This window comes from Erpetoichthys calabaricus, chromosome 2 (genome assembly GCF_900747795.2).
Source record: "Erpetoichthys calabaricus chromosome 2, fErpCal1.3, whole genome shotgun sequence".
NCBI lineage: Eukaryota > Metazoa > Chordata > Cladistia > Polypteriformes > Polypteridae > Erpetoichthys > Erpetoichthys calabaricus.
This window is the reverse complement of record NC_041395.2, coordinates 323,168,420-323,195,130: the sequence shown is the minus strand read 5'-3', so window position 1 is coordinate 323,195,130 and position 26,711 is coordinate 323,168,420. Positions and strand designations below refer to the sequence as shown.

The 26,711-nt window shown below is 41.0% G+C and overlaps 1 protein-coding gene across 11 annotated transcripts in view; it reads left to right on the top strand.

The window, feature by feature from the left end:
- LOC114647309 (serine/threonine-protein phosphatase 2B catalytic subunit beta isoform) overlaps nucleotides 1-26,711 on the top strand; it is a 112,362-nt gene that overhangs the window by 22,981 nt on the left and 62,670 nt on the right. The gene's annotated exons all lie outside the window — the stretch shown is intronic.

Here is a 26,711-nt window from a genome sequence, read left to right as displayed (position 1 = left end):
TTCTTTTGATGCCATATTGTAAAGAGATAAAAATTACCAAAATGCAAAACACTCAGTTCATCTTGTGGTCTTTGCCTTTATCTAATGGATAAAATCTATCATACCTTGATGTGTAGAACAGCCAGTAGATGAGCTGAACCTAGAAATTAGACTTGTATATATGTACAGTACACCCCCAAAATTCGTGGGGGTTACGTTCCTAGAGCACCTGCAAATTGTGAAAAACCGCGACTTTTGAATGTGGTTAACACTAGAATTACCAGAGCCTACGAAAAAACTCGTATATCCGGCCCACCTTAAATCACTTCTTAAAACCTTTCTCACCTCTCCGCCAGCGTCTTTTGTCATCTAAATGTACTGATAAAGACAAGCTGCCAGCAGCCGGCTATTCCATCCCCCCAACGACTTAGAACGTAAACAGGCTTTTCCCAGCTCTTGCCTTGATTGATTATCTGGGAGTGAAGTGGAGTTTTAGAGTAGAAATAATATGATTGTTATTTGAAACACACGCATTTCATATGTGTTGCATTTCTACAGTAATCTGTGTAAACACATTGTTAAAACAGAAACGTGTTATATATTCAAGTAGCAATTGACAAAATGTAGGCATAAACTATATAATGTATGAAGCCTGAAGTCCAAATATCAAAGACACACTTTCACAAAAGATACAAAAAAAAGCCACCGCCAAAAAAACCCGCCTTAGTGTGAGACATTGATATGAGTTAACTATCACTGCTTCCGTGGCGTAACAGTATCAGTCGCTGACTACGCATCAGAAGGTCATGAATTTGATCCTGCACAACTCCCATTTGAGAAGTGTTCTTATTTTCACTATTTTAGAATAAAAAGATACATTTGATTTCAGTCTGTAACCGCTGGTGTAATTTATGATATTTGTAAAGGTTAGCTTTATTTTTTTTAAATTCACTTTTCATTGTCTCAGTCGCGTTCAGGATCCATCCCTACCGCCCCCAACCTGACACTGCGGTTTTTACATAAAGACGCGCTATAGTTCTGCAGTGTATCACGATACATACGACCGCGTGTTTTTTTCCCCCAGTATTGCCAGTCCCCACGTGTTGCTGTATGCTGTTTCTTTTGTACTCCAGGACATGCAGAGGAAAGCATAGTAAAGAGCAGTAACTTCAGCGCTATATGCAATCATCAGACACTCCCCATCTGACACTGCTGTTTTCACATAAAGACGCGCCAAAGCTCTGCAGTGTACTTGTGACTGCATTGTCGTACCAATGCTTGCGAACTGAAGTGTCTGCATGCACTTTTCGTGGCATTACACGCGTATTTTTTGAGCATGCCCATGTAGCTCAAACACAGGAACATATGTTGATGTAAAAGTATAACAAAAAAAGTGCACTTTTTATTCAAGACTATAACCAAAGAAAAAAGAAAGCAAGTTACAGTAGGCGGTTGATATGACAGCTTGCGTGGTGGAATGCTAAGAACTGCTGATTTCCATTCTGTGCTATATAACTTAACATTTGAATCTGATGATTGCATATAGCGCTGTCTTATTTAGTGTGCGCAAGAACATGCAGGTGGCCAGTTGCTGCGTGCTACAACGCACATTTTAAAAAAGAAAGAGACAAATATATGTGACGTTTTGAAGAAATCATTTTATGACGCGAATAGTACCAATCAGAAAACATCGTCGAAGTAATGCAATATTATTTGAAAACGAACAGCGTCAGGTTGGGTGTGAAGTTATACTGGCGCTGTTTGAGTCAGATCAGAAGCTGAATAAGCTGAAAAAGCTCCTGTTCTGACTCTAAGTAAAAAAGCATGAATTAATCAACAGAAATAACCGCGATTGACATTTTAAAGTTAACGATTTACAGTGCATGCCAATTTATAAATTCAATGTCCATTTGAGGAAAAAAAAATCACTTTCTTCAAAGCTGGGAATCGAACTCGCGTCTCTGTGGCACAGTAAGGCAGTGGTGCTCCAAGTCAGCAAACCGTCCTTATAACTTATTTTTTTCAAGATCCATAACACACAGACAGACAGAGCACTGCGTAATACAGAGACAGACAGGCAGAGATATACAAATAAACAGGGAAGGCACATGTACTGAAAGAAAAAAAAAAATCAACATGTGCGTTGTTTCTGCAGCACTGAATGAGCTCACCTGGTCTAACATCACCCCTCCCCCCGATCTAACTCTCTAAGTAACAGCGCAAGTACAGACACAAATCAAGTGCATGTGTGTACTGTATAATATTAACAAAAAGAGCAGCTTACTACTGAAAACGGCAAATATAGGAGTGAGTGGGGATCGAACCAGTACTCTTGATTACACTTGGTTTGCGTCTGTACTTGCACTGTTTCTTAGAGAGCCAGATCGGGGAGGGGTGACGTTAGAGCGGGTGAGCTCATTCAGTGCTACAGAAACAACGCACATGTTGATTTTTTTTTCTTTCAGTACATGTGCCTTCCCTGTTTGTTTGTATATCTCTGCCTGTCTGTCTCTGTATTACGCAGTGCTCTGTCTGTCTGTGTGTTATGGATCTTGAAAAAAATAAGTTATAAGGACAGTTGTTCATGTTAATTGCAGTCTCAATTGTTAAAAAAATATTTTAAAAGGAGCATCCCACATGAAAATATAACGATCTCATTAACTGACAGTGCATACCAATTTACAAATTTTATGTCCGTTTGAGGTTAAAAACAAAAAAAAAGAAGTAACACTTTATCCCCAGCGGGGAATTGAACTCATGTTTGTGAGGCAGAGAAAAGCTACTTGGACTGAGAAGCAAATCTTAGCGTGCTACGCCACAGAAACTGTTATATGGTGTGTGAAGCTTTTGTGGAAGTGTTTATTTGATCTTAGGAACTCGGGCTTTACACATTCTACATTTTGTAACATTTATTACTAAAATATGAAAAAGTTTCTGTTTTAGCAATGTGTTTACACAGATTACTGTAGAAACGGAACACGCATGAAATGCATGTATTCCAAATAGCGATCTATTATTTCTATTCTAAAACTCCAGCAGTTCAGTCACTCCCAGATAATCAAACAAGCCGTGAGCTGGAAAAACTTAGTGAACGTTCTGCGACGGTGGGGGACGGAATAGCCGGCTGCTCGCTGCTCCTCCAAATCGGCACATTAAGAAGACAAAAGAGAGGTGAGAACGGTTTTAAGGTGGGCCGGATCTACGAGTTTTTTCGTAGACTCTGGTAATTCTAGTGTTAAAGAATGCCTTTGAAATGCTTATTTTTATAGTTTAAACCATAAATACAGTATGCCCCCAAAGCACTTCAGTTTCGTTGCAAACTCAGGTTAATACATTAATACTTTACCTAAAAATTACCTTAATACATTACCTAAAAACAGAATGTACAGTACTGCACTGCAATATCTCCTGCGGTGCTAGAATGTAAAATACCGATGTTATCGCTATACGCACTGTAATTCATATGTGCTGTCGTGTTCTTTGTTATAAGTGGAGTAAATACATAAGTTCATTTAATTAAAATACAGTAAAATGTACGGGTACTCACCAATGATGAATGATCTTAATGATGATGATGAAGTAGCTGTGCAGTACGATGCAGAGGATTTAAAATTCCTTGGGTGGCGCCTCTTCTTCAGGCACTTCAGGAGGAGTCGTACCTTTGGACGGGTCTTCTTCTGGTGGGGTTTCGTGCTGGCTTTTCTTTATAGGTTTCAGGAACATTGTGATGGGAAGTTGCTACATTGTCTCCTGTAGCGAACTGCTGATACAATTTCCGTGCTTTCTCATGGATGATGTTACCGTCCAAGGGGATGTTCTTCTTCCTGCAGTCGGTGATCCACAATGCCAAGGCAGATTCCATCCTGAAGATATTTTTATTCCTTGCGGTCGTTACCTTTTTGGTACTATCACAGAAACTTATAGATACGGTACTCCAGATTGCTGCTTTGTTCTTTATGTAGCGTGCGGTCCTTTCATTAATGCCATAGTAGTGCGCTACTGCAGCATAACTTTTTAGTTCCCGGAGCAAATCCAGTGGTTCAACCTTCTTCTGGAGTGTTTTAAACTTCTTCTGGTGCTTAGGGTCTGTGCCAGAAGCCTTAGAAGGTGCAGGGCGTTTCGGCGACATCTTGTGCATTTAAGAATAACAAAATGAATACAATAACAAAATGGAAAACACGAGGACACTCATCTGGGGATGCGTCACAGGGCAGCAGTCAATCAGCAGCAAGAAGAAATGAATAACGCTCTCGGATTGGCTTCTTTCACCGTCTCAAACCGCATTTCCCTCAGCAGTGGCTTCCTGTTCTCTCTACAGCACAATATTGCCACGAAAAAAGCCATAAAAAATTGTGGAGGATATTTACGCTTTCCGCTAACAATTAATAGTTGGGTTCTAAGGAAAAATCCACGAACGACTGAATCCGTGAACCCTGAACCGTGACTTTGCAGGGGTCTACTGTAATTTTAATGAATTCTTGTTCTACGATGAGGGAGCACATTGTTCAAGGAATAAAACTCATTTTAAATAAAAATGCTTGCACTTTTGCTCAAATGCTGCATGCTTTAAAACCCTTCATTAAATACCAGAATTATCGACCAAATAATCAATTAGCAAAATAGTAGTTAGTTGTAACCTGGCTTATATATCCACTAATACCACCTCATTCTAAGACAACAAAAAATGTATCGGTCTCCAATTCAGTAGTGGCATGGAAAAGTCACAAAAATGGGTTTGAAACAATTCAGTATTTAAATTTTAAAAGTGCATTAAACTGTTTAACCTGTGGAACGTTAAAGAAAGGAGGACAGGTGAAGTCTGTGACAGATAGGGGCGCTCTTGCTCCCTTGAACCCTCGGACACCATGCCAGACACCAGATAAAATCCAAATGTTGAATTTATTATTATACTGTATATATAAAATTCCTATGCGTACGTACATACGTACGTCTCCCTTTCGTTGCTAGGTGATAACAATTTGTTTAAACCTTTCGTGGCTAGGTGATGATAACAATTTGTTTAAACGTGGGACTGTTTTGCGTTTCCAGGTGATTAATATTTATTTAGAAAATAATGTTAACATTGTTGAGAACGTTTGGTTAATTTTGGTTAACATTGGACTACGGAATCGTATCGTATTCTAATTGCCCTCCGGAATACCTGTACACATGTCAAGAGTTTAGTGCCACACATTCCAGGTAAAGTACACCATTTCCTCACAATAGTGAACGAGTTATCCTAAACCTTAAATGATTATGCCTCGCAAAAGACCACTAGATGAAGCGGTCTTTTCCGAACAGAAACGTCAACGAAACGAAAAAGACCGCACTCGACGACCAAATGCAACACAGGAGGAAGCATCCCATCAACGCGAAAGACGAAACCAACAAGACCGCAATCATAGAGCAACACTCACGCAATTACCTACACCTCAGCATCTTCATGCAGCCACCGGAACATATGTTATTGAGGACAACATCGACCAACATTTTTGTGGAAATATACAATTACGGTGCACATTCTGTGGTGCGAAACATTTCCCTGCTGAACAACCAGCAGATAAACTGTTTAACATCTGTTGCCACAAAGGAAAAGTGAGTTTACCTCCGATACGGGTATCTGCTTTACTGAAGAGCATCATGACGGGACAACACGAAAATCTCAAAAAACTTCATGGACAACATAAGGTCTTTTAACAGCGCATTAGCCTTTGCCTCAATGGGTGCTAAAATTGCTCCTCCTCCCGGATACGGGCCCTACTGCTTTCGTATTCATGGACAGATTTATCACAGATCTTTGGCTCTACTTCCTGAAAATGATGATCATCGTCGATTTTGCTCAACTTTATATCCTTGATCTTGGTGAGACGTCTGCACAAAGAATTCAAATCAAAGAGAACTCTAAATGCAACCCCAACCTCATGACCCTGCTGAGTTCATTCATGAGCAACAATAATCCTTTTGCTGAAGCATGTAAAATGCTTTATGAGGTGGAGCAGCAATGTCTCGCGGAAGCAGCATCACGGAATCTGCAAGCACCAATAGTGTCATTGGCGATCATTCATGATAGAAACCAGGACCATATAATATAATAAAAGACCATAAAATATATACATTCACCTGCTTCAGCAGGCTTTTCAACTAATTATAAATAAGTGCACAAAGCACTATACTTCAATAAACAATACACAATCAATAATCAGTAATCCTCCACTCTCTCAGACGCGTTGCCACCCTTCCACCTAGCTCAGCTCAACGTCTGGGATCTCCCACAGTCCTTTTATAGTCCATGTCCCGGAAGTGCTCTTGAACCCCTGTCCATGTGACTTCTTAGCACTTCCGGGTCAGATCCAAAAGTCGTCTTTTCATCCTGGAAGTATGTCATTCCTCCTGTCGCTGTGACTAAAACGTACTTCGGGTTATAGGGCACGTAAGAGTCTCTGGGCCTCCCTGCAGCGTCCTCTGTTGGTCCCCAAGGTATCCAGCAGGGCTGTAAAGGAAAACTCCACTGTCCATGACTCCCTGCTGGTATTCGGGGTACCTCCATGCTGCAGGGAGAACTCCACCTGGGGGTATTGGCCGGGATAAAAAGCCGGTCATGATCCACAAGTCAAAATAGGAAACAATAAGAGCCAAGAGATTGTGTGCCATATTTAAAGGAGTTTGCTAAATTTACCAACAAAACAACATTAAAAATGAGTTTTTTCGTAACATATATGTTTACAAATTGTGGGGGCTATTGATAGTTGTTCTGTTGTGTATTAATTATACACATACCAGGTACAGGGACGACTTGGTCGTGTAGTGGTAGCGCTGCTGCCTTTCTGTAAGGAGACCAGGGTCCGCGTCCTTGTATGGAGTTTGTATGTTCAACCCCCCCTTCTGTGTGGGTTTCCCCGAGTGCTCCGGTTTCCCCCAGTGTTCAAAGACATGCAGGTTAGGTGAATTGACGGTACTACATTTGCCTTAGGGTGTGTTTGTTTGTGTGTTTTCGCCCAACAATGTAGAAACCAACCCCAAACAGGGCATCACTCCATTGCAAGATGCACAAACACCCTCAATATCTTTAGGATAGCGAAGAAGACCTGCAGAATCTGGAAGAAAACCAACCTAAATATTGGGAGAATGTGGAAAACTATACTAATTTGTCTTTGAATTTAAACTCAATACTCTAAAGCTTCGGCACAGTATCACTAATCATTGTGTCAGTATACCACCCTTGAGTGAAGATCCTGTATATCCTAAACCAGCATAGGAAAGACATCCCCACCCATAATTACAACAGCGCAAGTGAGCAGAGAGCTGAGGAGACTTCGTGCCAGCAAAGCAGCGGGTCCAGATGGAGTATCGCCACGACTACTGAAGGTCTGTGCATCGGAGCTGGGGGGTCCTCTACAGCGCATCTTCAACCTGAGCCTGGAACAAGGGAGAGTCCCGAGGCTTTGGAAAACATCTTGTATCACCCCAGTCCCAAAGGTATCACGTCCTAGTGAGCTGAATGACTTTTGGCCTGTTGCTCTGACATCACATGTGATGAAGACCATGGAGAGGCTGCTGCTTCACCACCTTAGGCCACAGGTTCAACACGCCCTTGACCCTCTGCAGTTTGCATATCAGGAGAAGGTGGGAGCAGAGGATGCCATCATCTATATGCTACACCGATCCCTCTCGCACTTGGACAGAGGCAGTGGTGCTATAAGAATTATGTTTCTAGACTTCTCTAGCGCCTTCAACACAATCCAGCCTCTGCTCCTTAGGGACAAGCTGACAGAGATGGGATTAGATTCATACCTAGTGGCATGGATCATGGACTATCTTAAAGACAGACCTCAGTATGTGCGTCTTGGGAACTGCACGTCTGACATTGTGGTCAGCAACACAGGAGTGCCACAGGGGACTGTACTTTCTCCGGTCCTGTTCAGCCTATATACATTGGACTTCCAATACAACTTGGAGTCCTGCCACGTGCAAAAGTTCGCTGATGACACTGCTATCGTGGGCTGCATCAGGAATGGGCTGGAGGAGGAGTATAGGGACCTAATCAATGACTTTGTTAAATGGTGCGACTCAAACCACCTACACCTGAACACCAGCAAAACCAAAGAGCTGGTGGTGGATTTTAGGAGGCCCAGACCCCTCATAGACCCAGTGATCATCAAAGGTGACTGTGTGCAGATGGTGCAGACATATAAATATCTGGGAGTGCAGCTGGATGATAAATTAGACTGGACTGCCAATACTGATGCGCTGTGCAAGAAAGGACAGAGCCGGTTATACTACCTTAGAAGGCTGGCGTCCTTCAACATCTGCAATAAGATGCTGCAGATGTTCTATCAGACAGTTGTGGCGAACGCCCTCTTCTACGCAGTGGTGTGCTGGGGAGGCAGCATAAAGAGGGACGCCTCACGTCTGGACAAACTGGTGAGGAAGGCAAGCTCTATTGTTGGCATGGAGCTGGACAGTTTGACATCCGTGGCAGAGCAATGGGCGCTGAGCAGGCTCCTGTCAATCATTGAGAATCCACTGCATCCACTAAACAGTATCATCTCAAGACAGAGGAGCAGCTTCAGCGACAGACTGCTGTCAATGTCCTGCTCCACTGACAGATTAAGGAGATCGTTCCTCCCCCAAACTATGCGACTCTTTAATTCCATCCGGAGGGGTAAACGTTAACATTTAACATTATACATAGTTATTGTCTGTTTTTCACCTGCATTATTATCATTCTTTAATTTAATATTATTTATTGTATCAGTATGCTGCTGCTGAAGAATGTGAATTTCCCATTGGGATTAATAAAGTATCTATCTATCTATCTATCTGAAAGTGGAGAAAATTGTCTAGTAAGGTTAAACTGAGCGAGCTGGATTTATGCATGATTGGAAGTTAGACTCTTCATTTAAAATTGAGTATTTGTACTGTTGTTGTATAAGGAATAGTGCTAGGCTCCAGTAAAACATACCCAAACGGGTCACGTGTAGGAGACTATTATGGATATTACTCTACATTGTACATTATATATTACAAGAATCTTAACATCAGCGAAACCAAGAAATTGGTAATAGACTTTCACCGCACCAAACAGCCTCTATGTCCAGTCATTGTTCAGGGAGTAGAGGTGATGAACTCCTACATATTACTTGGGGGTTTATGTTAATATCAGGTAGAATTGGTCTTAGAACACAGAGGAACTATATAAGAAAGGGCAGAGCATACCCTTCTTCCATAGGCCCGGTCCACACGGGTGTTCAAATCTTGGTTAAATGAATGCACTCTGAGCGACCTAGGCATATAAGTTGCGTTTTGTAGTGGCGCTTAATTGACTTCAGTATGACGTTACATTTGCGTTGGGTTTACCTCTGTTAAATACCAACCTGTGGCCCAGATTGTACTTTTTTGTGTTTACTTATGGGTGGCAATTATCAGGCAATCTAGAGTGCTTTTAACCTGTTGGATTTTTGAAATATGGATCAGTTGGGTTTATTAGACCTGGACATTGACCTCCTTGTGTTATAAATCCTCCTGATACGTCAACATAGGCAGAGAAAAATTTGTTGCCAGAACTGGGTTCACCCTACAGCATAGCATGTGTGTAATCTATGAAGAAATGCAACGATTTCTGCATAAGTTCTTCAAATACTGGCAGATATCAGTTTCAAGTTTTGATTTCCTGCTGCAGCTGGTACAACACCAAATTACACGATGGTCAACCAGTACGTGAGTAGCTCTGAAGACCAGCCGCTTGTCACCTTGAGATAAGCAATATACAACAGTACTCGTGTATGTACTCGTCAGCAGTCATTAATAATCCATTAGTAGCTAAAGCTACATCCTTAGCACATACCATTTAAACTGTTTTGAATTCTGCATTATTATCATTATTATTTTATTGATAACTAGAGGGCTTCGCCCCCTGCTCACTTCGCTCGCCAACCCCCGTGTTTGGTTTTCCAGATTCACACTTTTAAGATTTTTTTTTCTTTGAATTGTTGCTATTTCATTAGTTTCACTTTTATTTCAGAACTTATGTAAAAACAATATTTGGAATCTTTCGAGTCCCAATATGCTGAATCTTTTAAATGAGGTCAGTGAGACAGGTGTTTAATGACTTTGTCAGGTTAGAGATAATGAAACCTGGAATTCAAAGGACTCAAAAAAAAAAAAAAAAAAAAAAAAAAAAAAAAAAAAAAAAGACGTAGGCGCGAAACACATGTAGAGCAAGATACAGAATATGAAAGCAGAAAAAAACGACTCAAAAAAAAAAGTAAACCGCATTGGCGCAAAGAAAGAGAAATTATTACTCAGAGAAATAACGAAAAGGCGAATAGAGATCAAATATATGGACACAGGTGATATGTCAGAAGTATGTAAATATTGTAAGGCTTTGAAGTTTAAGTCAGAGAATTTCAAAAATGTGTTTTACCTCACATGCATTTATTGGTTACTTTGCAAAAAAGATGATTAACTGCTGATGATGTAGATCGCTTTGCCTGTGCTGAAATTCCAAACAGAGAAACCTATCCTGAATTATCTCTAACCTGCTCTGCATGTGTTTGGCCCTTTTGTTTTGTAACCTCTTTATGACGTTTTACTTTGTTTTCTACTCTTTTATTTCTGACCTCGCTTTGTCCTGCTGGTCCGTGTTATTTTCCCTTTCTCGAGTATTAATTTCCGTTTGTTTGCACTCCTGCGATCTTAACTTTCTTTTTTTTATATTTTCTAATTTTCCTACTTTCATATTCTTTAACTTTCTCCACATTCGTATCACGCACAATTTTTTTTTTTTTTTGAGCCTTTCGAATTCCACTGCTTTCATAATCTGCTCTTCATGTGTATAGCGCCAATGTCTTTGTGAAGTTCTACTTTGTCTTTTACTCTTTTAATTCTGAGCCCGATTGGACGTGCTTTGTTTCAATTCCACTTGTTACAAGCTGATAATTACTTGCCTTATTTTCTGAATTTGCACCTAGATTATTTTTTCTTTTTTGCTCTTTTTTCTCTCCAATGCTTTTGAGTCTCTTTTATCCGCACTGCTTTCTTCTTCGCTTATTCGTCGACGTTTCATTTATAACGTATTGTCCTTATACGCTTTATATGCGCTGAGACCCTGGATCTGTGTGTGCTCAAATCCTTCACAAGACTGAATGTTTTGCTTCTCCGTTGTCTTATTTGATTGTAAGTAGGGCATGTCTTCCAAGAAATCTCATGTTCTACATCATTGCAAGACGGTCCTGGGTCAATCTCTTGGCACAATGTCTCATGTTTAAGGTTCTCGCGGGTCTTTTAACTGTCTTCCGTGATCTTAACGTGAAGATCACATATTGTCTCCTAGTCATTCCCTCCCACAGGATTTTTTTTTTATAATAGAGAGATGTGTGTGTGTACATACACAATTATGGGACATATCCGGTCCTCCACAACATTAAATGAACAACTTGTAAATGCAATACAGACATTTCCCCATGCTCATTGGATTTTGGTAGAAATTGACACTAAGAAAAAGATAGATAGATACTTTATTAATCCTCAAGGGGAAATTCACATACTCCAGCATACTGATAAAAAAAATTTTAAATTAAAGAGTGATAAAAATGCAGGTATAGCAGACAGTATCTTTGTATAATGTTAATGTTTACAACCCCCCCCACCCCCGGGGTGGAACTGAAGAGTCGCATAGTGTGGGGGAGGAACAATCTCCTCAGTCTGTCAGTGGAGCAGGACGGTGACAGCAGTCTGTCGCTGAAGCTGCTCCTCTGTCTTGAGATGATACTGTTCAGTGGATGCAGTGGATTCTCAATGATTGACAGGAGCCTGCTCAGCGCCCATCGCTCTGCCACGGATGTCAAACTGTCCAGCTCCGTGCCTACAATAGAGCCTGCCTTCCTCACCAGTTTGTCCAGGCATGAGGCGTCCCTCTTTATGCTGCCTCCCCAGCACACCACCGCATAGAAGAGGGCGCTCGCCACAACCGTTTGATAGAACATCTGCAGCATCTTATTGCAGATGTTGAAGGATGCCAGCCTTCTGAGAAAGTATAGTCGGCTCTGTCCTTTCTTACACAGAGCATCAGTATTGGCAGTCCAGTCCAATTTGTCATCCAGCTGCACTCCCAGGTATTTATAGGTCTGCACACAGTCACCTCTGATGATCACGGGGTCCATGAGGGGCCTGGGCCTCCTACAATCCACCACCAGCTCCTTGGTTTTGTTGGTGTTCAGTTGTAGGTAGTTTGAGTCACACCATTTAACAAAGTCCTTGATTAAAAGCTGCATGCTTCATTTTTGGATGCCATCCGAATGCACATCCGACTGAACACAAGTGGTGAAAGCCTGTGTGGACGGTGTGATTTACTGCAATGAGCAGAAAAACACTCGGTGTCCAGTCTGTGTTCACCTGACGCTACAGACAGCAGAAAAAAAGCTTAGTTCAGATGTCTGTGTGGACGGGGACTTAGGAGATTGCATTCCTTTAATGTGGGAAATGACATCCTTTACATTTTTTACATCTTTGTGATGGCCAGTGTAATTTGCTGGGCTGGTAACATCTCTTCAAGAGATGCCCACCGAATGAACAAGCTAATTAAAAGTGCATGCTCAGTTATGGGACACACTCTGGACCCCTTAGAGGTCATGGCACAGGAGAAGTTTAAAACAAAACTGAGTTAAGTTATGAACAATGCTGCACATCCTCTCTCTGGCACACAAACACTCAGGACTTTCAGCCAGCGAATTATTCTGCAGAATTGTGTCAAGAAACACAATGGGGGTCTCCTTTATACCAACAGCAATACGCCTATATAGTGCCTCACTGGAACTGTGACTGCCAAGTCAGAAGTTTTTTCTTTTTTTGAAATTTTTCTCCCTTGTTAGTCATCCTGGAGTATGTTCAGACCATTGTGTGTGTGTGTGTGCATGTGCATGTATCTGTGTACAGTCATCTCTTGCCTATTGCAGGGGTTACATTCCAGAACCCCCCCCCCCCCCCCCCGCGAAAGGTGAAAATCCGCGAAGTAAAAACCATATGTTTTTATATGGTTATTTTTATATATTTTAAGCCCTTATAAACTCTCCCATACTATTATAAACATTTCCCGCACAGTTATACAGCATAAACCCTTTATATTCTTAGATATTAAGTAAGATTTGTTGAAATTATGTATATAAACACACTGTTTATATACAGTAAAACCTAATTATAGATAAGATATCGAGCATCTCCGATATCACATATGTTACATGTTATGTTACAACCATTACGATAGACAGGCCACCAGCAATAAATACGTACAATGCAAGAAAAATTGTATACAGTAAAATGTGTGTACAGTGACACTAAACATATGTACATGTACTAGGTACTCTATGTAGAAATTTTTTTTTTTTAAATATATTTTATTAATTTTTATTGTAATCATTCCACATAAATAGATCAATTTATAACCAAACAAATTAAAGACAAATCAAACCCCACCCCTGAGAAGGAGAGCTTAGCTAAAGGAGAATTGCTTAGGGCTTTTTAATAAGACAACATTAAGCAAAGGAAAGGGAGAAATAAATTTATATGTAAATAAGAGATGGAGAAGGGAATGAAATGCGGTAATAGTTATTTCTCTTATTCTAAAGTAATATTGATCAGATCCTGCCAGGTTTTGAAAAAAATTTTGTACAGATCCTCTAACTGAGAATTTGATTTTTTCCAATTTCAAATAATATAAAACATCGGTTTCCCACTGACTTATCAGAGGAGAGTTAGGATTCTTCCAATTTAACAGAATAAGTCTGCGTGCCAAAAGTGTAGTGAATGCAATCACAGTTTTCTTGTCCTTTTCCACTTCAAGCCTGTCTGGAAGAACACCAAACACAGCTGTTAGTGGATTAGGAGGGATTGTGACCCCAAGGCTGTCTGAAAGGCACTTAAAAATTTTTGTCCAAAATGATGTTAATTTGGTGCAGACCCAGAACATGTGACCCAGTGAGGCAGGAGCTTGGTTGCAGCGTTCGCAGGTTGGATCTTGCCCTGGAAACATTTTGGACAGTTTTAAGCGAGACAGATGAGCTTGATACATAATTTTTAGTTGAATAATTCTATGCTTTGCGCATATGGAGCTTGAGTGAATTCTCTGCTTTGCTACCTTCCACTCCTTTTCTGATTTATTGATTAAGGGATCTTCTTCCCAATGTCCTCTTGGATCTTTGAAAGGTAGGGACTCTAATAGGATTTTATATAATGCGGTAATGGTGTTTAATTCCTCGGCATTGAGCAGTATTTTTTCCAGTATTGTGGAGGGTGCGAGGTGGGGAAAATCGGGCAATTTCTGTTTAACAAAATTTCTAATTTGAAGATAGTGAAAGAAATGTGTAGCTGGGAGGTTGAATTTTGAACGTAATTGTTCAAAAGATGCAAATATGTTGTCTATATAAAAATCTCTGAGCATTTTAATCCCAACACTTTTCCAGGTATTAAAAACTGGATATGTTTGCGAGGGTTGAAAGAGGTGGTTTTCTTGCAGAGGTGCCACCGATAAAAAATTTTCCATCTTAAAATGCTTTCTGATTTGGTTCCATATTCTAAGTGAGTAAAGCACAATTGGGTTATTAGTATATTTGCGATAACTTGCATTTATTGGAGAGCAGAGCAGGGAGTATAAAGAAGTACTACAGGATTTTATTTCTATTGCGGACCAGGCCTGTGTATGTTCATTTATTTGTGTCCAGGTTTTTATGGCTTGTATGTTTGCTGCCCAGTAATAAAACTGAAAATTAGGTAGAGCCAATTTTCTACGTAGAAAATTAATTATGTTTACTCACCAACAATTACACAACGACTTGTCTGATAACGATGAGTTTAATTTTATTGCACAACAAAGGATAGCGTTATAGCTCTTCTAAAGGAGCCTCTTCAGGCGACTGTGTAGCACCGCCGTTGTTGTTGTTCTTCCGGATGTCTTCAATCCAGATCCCTAAAGCAGATTCCATCTGGACTACCGCCTTATTACGTCCACTTACAATTCGTTTTGCACCCTGGCTAAAGGACACTGCGGCCGTAGATCTTATATTCTTTTCCTCCTTTTTAAATAAAAAGAATCGTGGACTCATTGATGCCGTAATGGCGTCCTGCAGCGGTGTAGCTGTTCCCTTCCTTCAACATATCCAAAACTTTTACCTTTTCGGCAGTCATTAGCATCTTCCGTTGGTGCTTGGGCACAGCCCCTGAAGCAGTAGCAGGAGAAAATCGTTTTAGAGCCATAGTGAAGGGCTTGACTATGCACAAACATAAACACAAAAGAGCACAAAAGTTAACTCTTTACACAGCGAAACATGTCGATGCTGAATGAGCGAGACAAGACTTCCTGGTTAACGCAGTGGAATCGAATTCGGCACTCCATCGCTGAGCCAATCAGCACATAGGAACTTAACTGCGTGCTCTGATTGGGTAGCTTCTCAGCCATCCGCCAATAACGTCCCTTGTATGAAATCAACTGGGCAAACCAACTGAGGAAGCATGTACCAGAAGTAAAAAGACCCATCGTCCAAGCAGAAACCCACGAAGCAGCGAAAAATCCACGTTATATATTTAGATATGCTTACATATAAAATCAGCAATAGAGTGAAGCCGCGAAAGTCGAAGCGCGATATACAGAGGAATTACTGTATATACTGTATATATATTATTGGTTTGCTATGTACTGAACAAGAAGAGAGCAGCTGTATGCTACAAACTGCACGGACACTGACAACAGAGACGTCACTTCCTGACTCCCTTTTTCTGATATCTGACAGGCTGGTTCCACTGGACTTTTTTTATCAGTCCTCCTCTCGCCCGCCCACCTCCACATCCTCTTTGCTGTATTTATTTATTTATTTAAGCAGGTTCTTTTAAAAGCTGAATTTCCACCTGGGAACGAATAACGTTTGTTCTACCTATAGATCCATTGAGCACATCTAGCTTGTATTACGATGAGAGATGCTTTTTCACTTCATATTTCAGATCAATTTATGGAGTGAGTGCATCTGGTACAAATGAGCACTTTTTATGTATAGTAATCCCTCCTCCATCGCGGGGGTTACGTTCCAGAGCCACCCGCGAAATAAGAAAATCCGCGAAGTAGAAACCATATGTTTATATGGTTATTTTTATATTGTCATGCTTGGGTCACAGATTTGCGCAGAAACACAGGTGGTTGTAGAGAGACAGGAACGTTATTCAAACACTGCAAACAAACATTTGTCTCTTTTTCCAAAAGTTTAAACTGTGCTCCATGACAAGACAGAGATGACAGTTCTGTCTCACAATTAAAAGAATGCAAACATATCTCTTCAAAGGAGTGCGCGTCAGGAGCACTGAATGTCAGAAAGTGAGAGAAAACCAAACAAATCAATAGGGCTGTTTGGCTTTTAAGTATGCGAAGCACCGCCGGTACAAAGCTGTTGAAGGCGGCAGCTCACACCCCCTCCGTCAGAGAGGGAGAGAGAGGGAGAGAGAGAGAGAGAGAGAGAGAGGGAGGGAAATCAATACGTGCCCTTTGAGTTTTTAAGTATGCGAAGCACCGTGCAGCATGTTGCTTCAGGAAGCAGCTGCACACAGAAGGTAGCAACGTGAAGATAATCTTTCAGCATTTTTAGACGAGCGTCCGTATCGTCTAGGTGTGCGAACATCCCCCCTGCTCACACCCCCTACGTCAGGATCAGAGAAAGTCAGTGCAAGAGAGAGAGAGAAACAAAAGTAAGTTGGGTAGCTTCTCAGCCATCTGCCAATAGCGTCCCTTGTATGAAATCAACTGGGCAAACCAACTGAGGAAGCATTTACCAGAAATTAAAAGACCCATTGTCCTCAGAAATCCGCGAACCAGCAAAAAATCCGCGATATATATTTAAATATGCTTACATATAAAATCCGCGATTGAGTGAAGCCGCGAAAGGCGAAGCGCGATATAGCGAGGGATCACTGTATCCTCTTTCATAGTACTCAAAGTATCCCAAAATGTTTCCTTTATTGTAATAAATTGTGCAGTATGAATATGGACTAATCTAGAGCTGACTTTTAAAATGGCAGAGGGATTTCAGTTTGAGAATATGTGGGATTCTTTTCAGCGTATTCTTATACTTTCAAACTGTCACATTATCTTTCAGTATATGTAGCAGAGAGATAATAATGAAGAAAGCTTTTTACTAGTTTTGAAGAATTAGTGTTTTATGTTAAGTTTTATGGTATCTTCCAGAACACTGGAAATGAATTTGGATCACACTGTAGAGGTTTGTGCTTTTTACCTACTGGCCACCTGTTGACTACCCAAGTAAATCCACAACAGACCAGAATGTATTACAGCTGAATGGAATGTTGGCAAATACTGGCAAATGCTATGATGTCTTAATTGGCTGTAACGTTTGTTACTAAAACATAGTGTCATTTCTGGTGATTTAGACCTGGTGGTCTTAACATGTTTATACATAGATACATTGAATTTGATTTTATGTCCAACAAAAGCATATGATAGAAAGAGAGAAATGCATCATGAGACAAGCTTAATTTATGTGAAATTAAGTGTTCCCTGCGTATACAGAATTTTATGCAGTGTTGATAAAACAGCTCATCACTAATCAAAGTGGGTGAAAAATTGATGCACGAAACAGCAGAAGCAAACTAGTGTCAATTGTAGAGCCTTTGTGCTATGCACATTCATGCCCAGATCTTGCTATACAGTGCCACCTGACTATTTCTACTTTTACACCTTTTTTACAAAATCAGCTTACATTAATTGGATTTAAGAAATAAAGCATACTAAAATAAAGACAAATTTGTGGGCATAGAATATAAATTCTTATTTTGCATAAAAAGTGCAGGATTAGTTTGAACTGCTATTGTGCATCCTTAAGCTCTGGGGTTTATATCTCTGGTTACATATCATATGAAGTTCATGTGATTTTTTTCATGTACTTGTGAGTTTTCTTCTGGTACTCTGGTTTCTTCTCACAACCCCGGTGCATACATAGTAGGTTGTTTGGCGATGCTATATTAATGATTTATGAGGGAGTGTGCATAGTGATGGGCTGGTGTCCCATCCAGTTTGTTTCTAGATTTGTGCCCAACATTCTTGGAAAGGGTTTATTTCATGTGACCATTGTAAGCAAAACACAGAAAGATGATAAACATTTGGGGCACCTTGAAGACGAACCCCGTATAATTGATGGGAAAAACAAAATAACACAAAAACAACAAGAGATGTCTTTTCAGACTGGAGTCAAGTAGTAGACTGAATCAAGATGGCAGTGGAACCCCTTAACACTAGAATTACCAGAGCCTACGAAAAAACTTGTAGATCCGGCTCACCTTAAATCGCTTCTTAAAACCGTTCGCACCTCTTTGCCAGCGTCTTTTGTCATCTAAATGTGCTGATAAAGACAAGCTGCAAGCAACCAGCTATTCCATCCCCCCACCAACTTAGAACGTGCACAAACTTTTCCCAGCTCATGCCTTGATTGATTATGTGGGAGTGAAGTGGAGTTTTAGAGTGGAAATAATAGATCGTTATTTGGAAGACACGCATTTCATGTGTGTTCCGTTTCTACAGTAATCTGTGTAAATACATTTTTAAAACAGAAACGTTTTTCATATTCTAGTAGTAAATGACAAAATGTAGGCATAAACTACATAATGTATGAAGCCTGCAGTCCAAATATCAAAGAAACACTTTCACAAAAGGTACAACTATAACAGAACAAGTGCACTTTTATTCAAAAATATAACTGCAGAAAAAAAAGCCGCCTTAGCATGCCACATTGACACCCATTTACTTCAATTGCCTTGGTGGCGTAATGGGATCAGCTGCCGACTGGTCACGAGTTTGATCCCGCACGACTCCGTTTTGAGAACTGCTCTTATTCTTACTATTTTATGAATAAAACCATACATTTGATTTCAATCTGTAACAGCTGGTGTTATTTATGATACTTATAAAGGTTAGCTTTGTTTTTGTTTTTTTAATCCACATTTCATTATCTCAGTCGCGTTCAGGATCCTTCCCTACCCCCCCATCCCCATCTGACACTGCTGTTTTCACATAAAGACACGCTATAGATCTGCAGTGTACTTGTGACTGCATTCTCGTACCAATGCTTGCAAACTGAAGTGCCTGCGTGCACTTTTCGTGGCATTACACTTGTATTTTTTGAGCATGCCTGTGTCGCTCAAACACAGGAACATATGTTGGTGTACAAGTATAACAAAACAAGTGCACTTTTATTCAAGACTATAACCGAAGAAAAAAGAAAGCAAGTTACAGTAGGCGGTTGATAAGACAGCTTGTGTGGTGCAATGCTAAGAACTGCTGATTTCCGATCCGTGCTATATAAAATCATCACATTCAAATATTAACAGTTCCCACACACCCAAGGACCGCCCTTCCTACATTTATGACATGTGTACTTGTTGCAGTGTACACACCTCTCTGTGCTATGGTTCCTATTACACTGAATGAGCACCTGACACTGTACTTTCTTCCCTACATAAATAACATTCGAGCTATAGCACATCTCCAAATAAATTACTTTTGAGCTATAGCGCGTCTTTATGTGAAAACAGCAGTGTCACATGAGAGGGGGTGGATCGTGAACGCAACTGAGAATGAAGCGTCAGTTTATTTAGTGCAGCAGTTTCAACACACAGTACATGCAATATTATTTGAAAACGAACAGCGACAGATCGGGTTTGAACACACACTGGTGCTGTTACAGAAGGTGTGAGCTTATTCAGTGCAGCGCTTTGAGTCAGCAAATCTTACTGGTACGCCACGGAAGCTGTTGTATTGTTCTTGAACCTTTTGTGAAGGTGTTTATTTGATCTTTAGACTTCAGGCTTCACACATTTTATACTTTATTCCTACATTTTGTAACATCTATTACTAAAATATGAAAAAGTTTCTGTTTTAACAATGTGTTTGCACAGATTACTGTAGGATCGGAACACACCTGAAATTTGTGTGTTCCAAATAACGATCTATTATTTCCACTCTAAAACTCCACTTCACTCCCAGATAATCAATCAAGGCTTGCGCTGGGAGAAGTTCGTGCACGTTCTAAGTCGGAGGGGAGATGGAATAGCCGGCTGCATGCAGTTTGCCTTTATCAGCACATTTAGATGACAAAAAACGCTGGCAGAGAGGTGCGAACGGTTTCAAGGTGGGCCGGATCTACGAGTTTTTTCGTAGACTCTGGTAATTCTAGTGTTAAGAAGAAGCCAAAATGGAAGGGACGGGCTCAGATGACAGTGACCTGGATGTGATGTCACTGGTGTTGCTGGCATCAGATCTGTTAAGGAGACAGGAGGAGAAGCATTCGGCAACAGTACCAACCCTTGACATGGATGGGGTGGGGCGGGGAATTACTAATTGACATGCACTCAAGTTGTCTCCCAATGTGTCTGACATCATATATGGTGCCTTCCAAAATGTTTGGGATCGCGACACATTTTTCTTGATTTGCACATCTGCTCAACAGTTTAACTTTACAAATCAATCAATTCAGACATGATTAAAGTGCACATAGCAGACTTTCATTTAATGGGATATGCATACATTTTAGTCACGGCATGTAGAAATGACAGCACCTTTTCTGCATGTTCCCTCCACTTCAGGGTACCATAATGTTTGGGACACAGCAATGGCAGTCATATTTAGGCCTTTGTTGCTTATCCCTTGCATGCAGTGGATGCTTAAAGTTTGTGATTCATAGACATCGCCAGGTGCTGAGGATCTTCTCCAGTGATGCTCTGCTAAGCTTCTAAACCAGCCATCGCAAGCTCCTGCTTGTTTCAAGTGCTTGTCTCCTTAAGTTTTTTTCTACAGCATATGGAAGGCATGCTCAAATGGATTTAAATCAAGTGACTGTCTTGGCCATTTAAGAATTTACAGTTTTTTAACTTAGAAAAAGTCCTGTGTTGCCTTAGCAGTATGTTTAGGGTCATTGTCTTATTGTAGGATGAAGCAAAATCCAATCGGTTTGGAGGCTTTGACTGGAATTTGAGCAGATCAGATGTTTCTATACTCCTCAGAATTCACTGCGCCACTGCCGGGAGCAGTTCCATCATCAATGAAGATAAGTTTGGCAGTATCTGTGGCAACCAAACGTGCCCAAGCCATAACACCCCAACACCATGTTTTCCATACTTTCCTCTTGTCATCACTCTGATGCAGGTTCATTTTTGTCTCATCTGATCACAAGACCTTTTTCCAGAATTCTGTAGGCTGTTTGAAGTCCTTTTCCACAAACTGTAATTTGGCCATCCTGTTTTTGTGGCTAACTAGTGATGTGCATCTTTCAGTGTGACCTCTCTGTGTCTTCTGATAATAGTTGTGTCTGACACATACTGTACGCATCTTCCTCCTGAAGACTGTTCCTGATCTGTCACACAAGCATTGGGGCTTTTTCTTGACTATAGTGAGGATTCTTCTATCATTAGCAGTGGAGGTCTTCATTGACATACCAGTCCCTTTAGGATTACTGAGCTCACCAGTGTGTTCTTTCTTCGTAATGATATTCCAGACAGTTGATTTAGGTAATTCTAAGGTTTTATTCATTTCTCAAATGGTTTTATTCTTTTTTTTTTCCCCCCTCAGCCTCATAAGACAGAGTGGTGACTCTGGCTTAGGATCTGTGGTGGTATCTGGAAGGTTGACAGTCTAAATCTCATTACTGCCAGAAGGGATCCTGTTCTGTTTAGCCCTTGAGCAAGGCCCTTAACCCTAAAAAATTGCTGCAGGGGTGCCTTACAATGAGTGACCCTGCACTTTGACCCCAAATCTTATGCAAAAAGACAAGTTCCCTTTTGGATTAACAAAGTATAAAAAATGGCTTCTTTGACTTTTATGGGCACAGTTGTTTTCCTTTTGAACAATGGCAACTGTAGACTCCAGAGGATAGAAGAAAGCCACAGTATTTTTTGAAGCAATGAAACACACTTGAGTAATCACAAAAACCTGTGACACAAATTGTCCCCATCATTATGGTGCCCTGAAATGGATGGACCATGTGTAAAATCTGTCATCATTTCTACAGGTTGTGACCAAAGTGTATGCAACTACCCTTAATTGAAAGTCTGCAATTGGCACTTTAATCATGTCTGACTAGTTTGATTTATAATTTTAAACTGTGGAGCACAGGGGTAAATCGATGAAAAAATGCGTCTTTGTCCTAAACATTATGGGAGAGTACTGTAGTGGAGTGAGCAGGTTTCAGAAAATTGAAGTGGAATGAAGTAGAAATTCAGTAGCTTAAGACTTGCCCTTCTCTCAGTCAAGACTTTAGCAACTGCTGTTAGTTATGAGTTAAACATGGGTTCCGTGGAGCAATGATTTGAAGTTTTTATTTTTTTTGTGATGTGGCAGACGTGTGCAGAATGCACCACTTCACCTCTACTTATATATTGTGTTATTTATATAAGCAGTGGGTGTCTACATAGTGTATTTTTTTTACATCTTACAGTTTTACTTAGACCAAAGATTGTGAGTCTATGTTTATGCTATGTGTACAACAGTGGCGGCTGCTAGGTTTTGAAACAGGGGAAACTCATATTAGGCCTTCATCGTAAAATTCATTATGTTATTTGTACGTAAATTCTGCCCTCCGTTCCTTTTGCAGAAAATGGTCTGTGACCCTGTCGTACCAATTGGCCGTCTTTTCCAGGGACTTAACCAGTTTCCTCTCAATGGCCAGGAGAGCAAGGTTGCTCAAACGATCTTGGCCCATCGTGTTGCGGGTGTATGAATTGACCCGTTTTAAACAGGCGAAGCTCCTCTCTACACCTGCTGATGTAGCGCCAATTGTTGCCACTAACGACAACAGCTTGTATAGCTGAGGCATTGCACTATCCAACTCCATGTCTTTAAAAAACACCAAGAAATCACACAGCTTAACCCCTGCTCCCCTGTAAGTCATGATCTGAATATAGTACTTGAAGTTCAGATCTCCGTCTCCCTGAGTCAAAGAAATGGCCATAACTTTTCAGCACACTTTCAAATGCCTTCTCTGGAAACACTTGTCTCATTTCATCAAATTTCCCTGGATTGACTAATTCTAAGAAGCTAATGCTTTCCAAATTTGAAAAACGCTGAGAAATCTGCTCCATGAGATTGTCTAGGATGGCCATGTACAAATTTCTGTAGCGGTCCTGGGGATCCTGTAATTGTGACAGACGGCGCTTTCTAATAGGTTCATCTCGAGGGTCTGATGTGAGATTTGCTGCTTTTGCATAAACTGCTTGATAAGCCTCCTCTGACCTCTTCTCCTTGACAAAAGCAAGGAGAGACCCAATTCTTTTTTTGCAGTAAAGAACATCCACAGCCCTTTGCTGGACAATATCAAAGACAACATCTGTCTCAGAGAATATTTGTTCATATGTGTACAACATGAACACATACTCAAAATCCTCCAGTTTCATTATGAAGCCTTTGGCAGCATCTAATGTGTCATCATCCATGCTCTCATCCTGGGTAATCTTGTCAAAAGTCTGCAGGAGGCCATCATAATTGTTTGCCACAGTGCTCACTATCCGTGATGTGAAATTCCATCGAGTAGGAGCGTTTCTGGGCAATCTTGAAGACCCTGCAGACTCAAGAAAAGACATCCTTTTTGTGGACTTTGAAAAAAAATGTGGTGAACCCACAGAGAGATGCAAAAAATATTCTTGACTCAGGCAAGCATTTAGCACCCTGGGACAACACCAGGTTCAGTCTGTGTGCATAGCAATGCACAAACACTGCACTAGGGGCTATTACTTTAACTTTGGCCTGTAGGCCATTGAGAGATGAAGCAAAGACAGCAGCCCCATCGTAGGTTTGTGCCACAAGTTTTTCTCTAAAACTGTAGCCCTGCATGTTCTCGTTTAAAACTTCAAACACAGACTGAGCATCTCGACCCCCTGACACATCCAAAAATCCAATGAAGCACTCTTGAATTTTACCTGCACTATCCACATATCTAACAATGACAGACAGTTGGGCATGGCAAGATATGTCAGTTGCTTCATCCACATGCCATGCAAAAAAAGGAGCAGTCTGAATTTCACCTTTTATATGATCAGAAACAGTGGCTGCGAGAGCAGAGATCAAGTCATTTTGGATTGAGTGGGACATACCAGAAAACACAGCTGATGACTGAAATTGTGTGGCCAAGACAGAGTCATATTTAGCTAATGTTTCTGTAAATTCCCTGTAATTCCCCTTATTTGCTGATTCACTACTCTCATCATGCCCCCTGAATGCCAGCTCTTGACGGCCAAGCAAGGAAGTCACATCAATTAGACGGTTTAGGAAGGCCCTGGTTTTTGTTTTTTTTTTTTTTTACTGTTTCATTATGTTTTGCCACCTGAATGCGAAGACCTTCATTGATTGCATGTTCAACCCTGACCCTGCCCAGACAACTTAACCTTGCAAATGAACTCACATGTTCTTTAATAATAATAATTAATTCTTTGCATTTATATAGCGCTTTTCTCATTACTCAAAGCGCTCAGCAATTGCAGGTTAAGGGCCTTGCTGAAGGGCCCAACACAGCAGAGTACCTTTTGGCATTTACAGGATTCGAACCGGCAACCTTCCGATTGCCAGAGCATATCCCTAGCCTCAGAGCCACCACTGCACTTTTCATGCCTTTTGTATGCCCTGTCAAAGTTACCCAGATCCCCAAAACCCACGTTTGACCAAACACATCCCATTCCCTGAGAAGGTTTCGTCAAGAGGCATGGCCAACAGTACATTTTCTTTGTCACAGCACTTCCAGTCAGCCAGTTCACCTTGTCATACCAGGAGAGCTGAAAAGACCTGTTATTTTTTCCTGATTTTTGCACCAGATCAATCTTGGGCATTGGTCTGCCCTGCCGTTTAATTCTGAGTCTCTCCTCGTAAGGAAGACTACTAAATGGTTTTGCCAAAAGCAGGTCAACAATATTAGCACCGTCTGCGTCTGCCATTATGCACAGCTTGCTAGCAGGCTAGTTTCCCCTTCCACAAGCTACTTTAATTATGTGAACGAACTAACTTTACAATGCTGAAACAAGGAGCAATATCAAGAACGCTATAATATGTTTTTTTTATTATTTAAAGAATGATTTGTACAAACAGAAATGGTTTATATCACCAGCAAACAATACAGAGTGCAGCAGTTTGTCGTATGACTTCATCTGCAAATCCGCATGGGACTGAACTCGAATCTCTGTAGTGCTGATGTATACTTAAGACATGCTGTTAATCAAAAAAAGGGTTCCGCCCTTTAAACAGCTCCTCCAATCATCATGCAGCAGCCCACCGTCCTGGCCCGCCTACTGCTCCATTCACTCCCAGAGAAGCTGAGCTTCCCTGGAAGTGACGATTTTGGTGCATTTATCCAATTACCATCCAGCTTTTCTGCAGTGAAAAAAGCTCCTCTGTGCTTGCCCATAGAGCTCCAGTGAAGCTGGGCTTCAGGAGGGCTTAACGCGCTGTGCTGCACGGAAATGTATGACAAGAAAATTGCGTCAAACAATCTACAATAAATACCTGATTCTGAACGAGCTAGTCATGAAGTTGAACGCGTTCTAGCGCACTTTTATTAAAACCAATATACATAGTAGAGGAAGGGGAGCTTCCCTTGTAGTCTTAGAGCAGTCGCCACTGGTGTACAAGTATGGACAGTGACCAAGCTTCTGTTTAGTTCAGCGCTCTTAATTGGAAGTAGAAGATTAAAAAAAGTATTTAAAAATACAAGGATGTGCATATTGATAAAGAAGAATCTGCATCCGCTGCGTAGTAATCAATTGACTTGTTAGCATAAGAAACAGATTAGGCTGTGCAACTTGTAAACTAGCTTTTTACCTTCTTGAACATCTTCATTCCCATACAGGGCTATAGTAAATACTGCTCTCCATTATTTATCTTACGCTCCAATGAGGTGTGATAGTGAAGAAGAATGTTTCCAAGCAGTAGCAGGGTTTCTGAGTTTTTTTTTTTTTTTTTTTGCATTCCCTGGTTCTTTATGGGCGGCGCGGTGGGTAGCGCTGCTGCCTCGCAGTTGGGAGACCTGGGGACCTGGGTTCGCTTCCCGGGTCCTCCCTGCGTGGAGTTTGCATGTTCTCCCCGTGTCTGCGTGGGTTTCCTCTGGGCGCTCTGGTTTCCTCCCACAGTCCAAAGACATGCAGGTTAGGTGGATTGGCGATTGGGTGGATTGGCGATTGGGTGTGTTTGTGTGTGTCCTGCGGTGGGTTGGCACCCTGCCCAGGATTGGTTCCTGCCTTGTGCCCTGTGTTGGCTGGGATTGGCTCCAGCAGACCCCCGTGACCCTGTGTTTGGATTCAGAGGGTTGGAAGATGGATGGATGGATGGATGGTTCTTTATGTGCTTCATTTCACTCTGTAAGTCGCACATTACAATTTCAGAAAACTTTTTAGCTGGCAAATAATGGGAGAGTATGACATCATTGCCTATCTGAAATAATCCTAAAAAAGGGTTTTGTAAATAACTACATCCAACAACAAATATGGCACTGAACCCACTTAATCCAGTTCAGGGTTTTTGTGGACAGTATCTTAGATATCATCAATTGTAAGGCAGGAACTAGTTCTTGATAGGCCCACTCATGCACACTCCCACATTCAAACACAAACTGGTCCAATTTGGAATCATTGTTGAACATTACCCAGTGAGAAACGCACAGACTCATGAAAACATGCAAATTTTGCAATGACAATGACTGGGCATGGGATTTGAG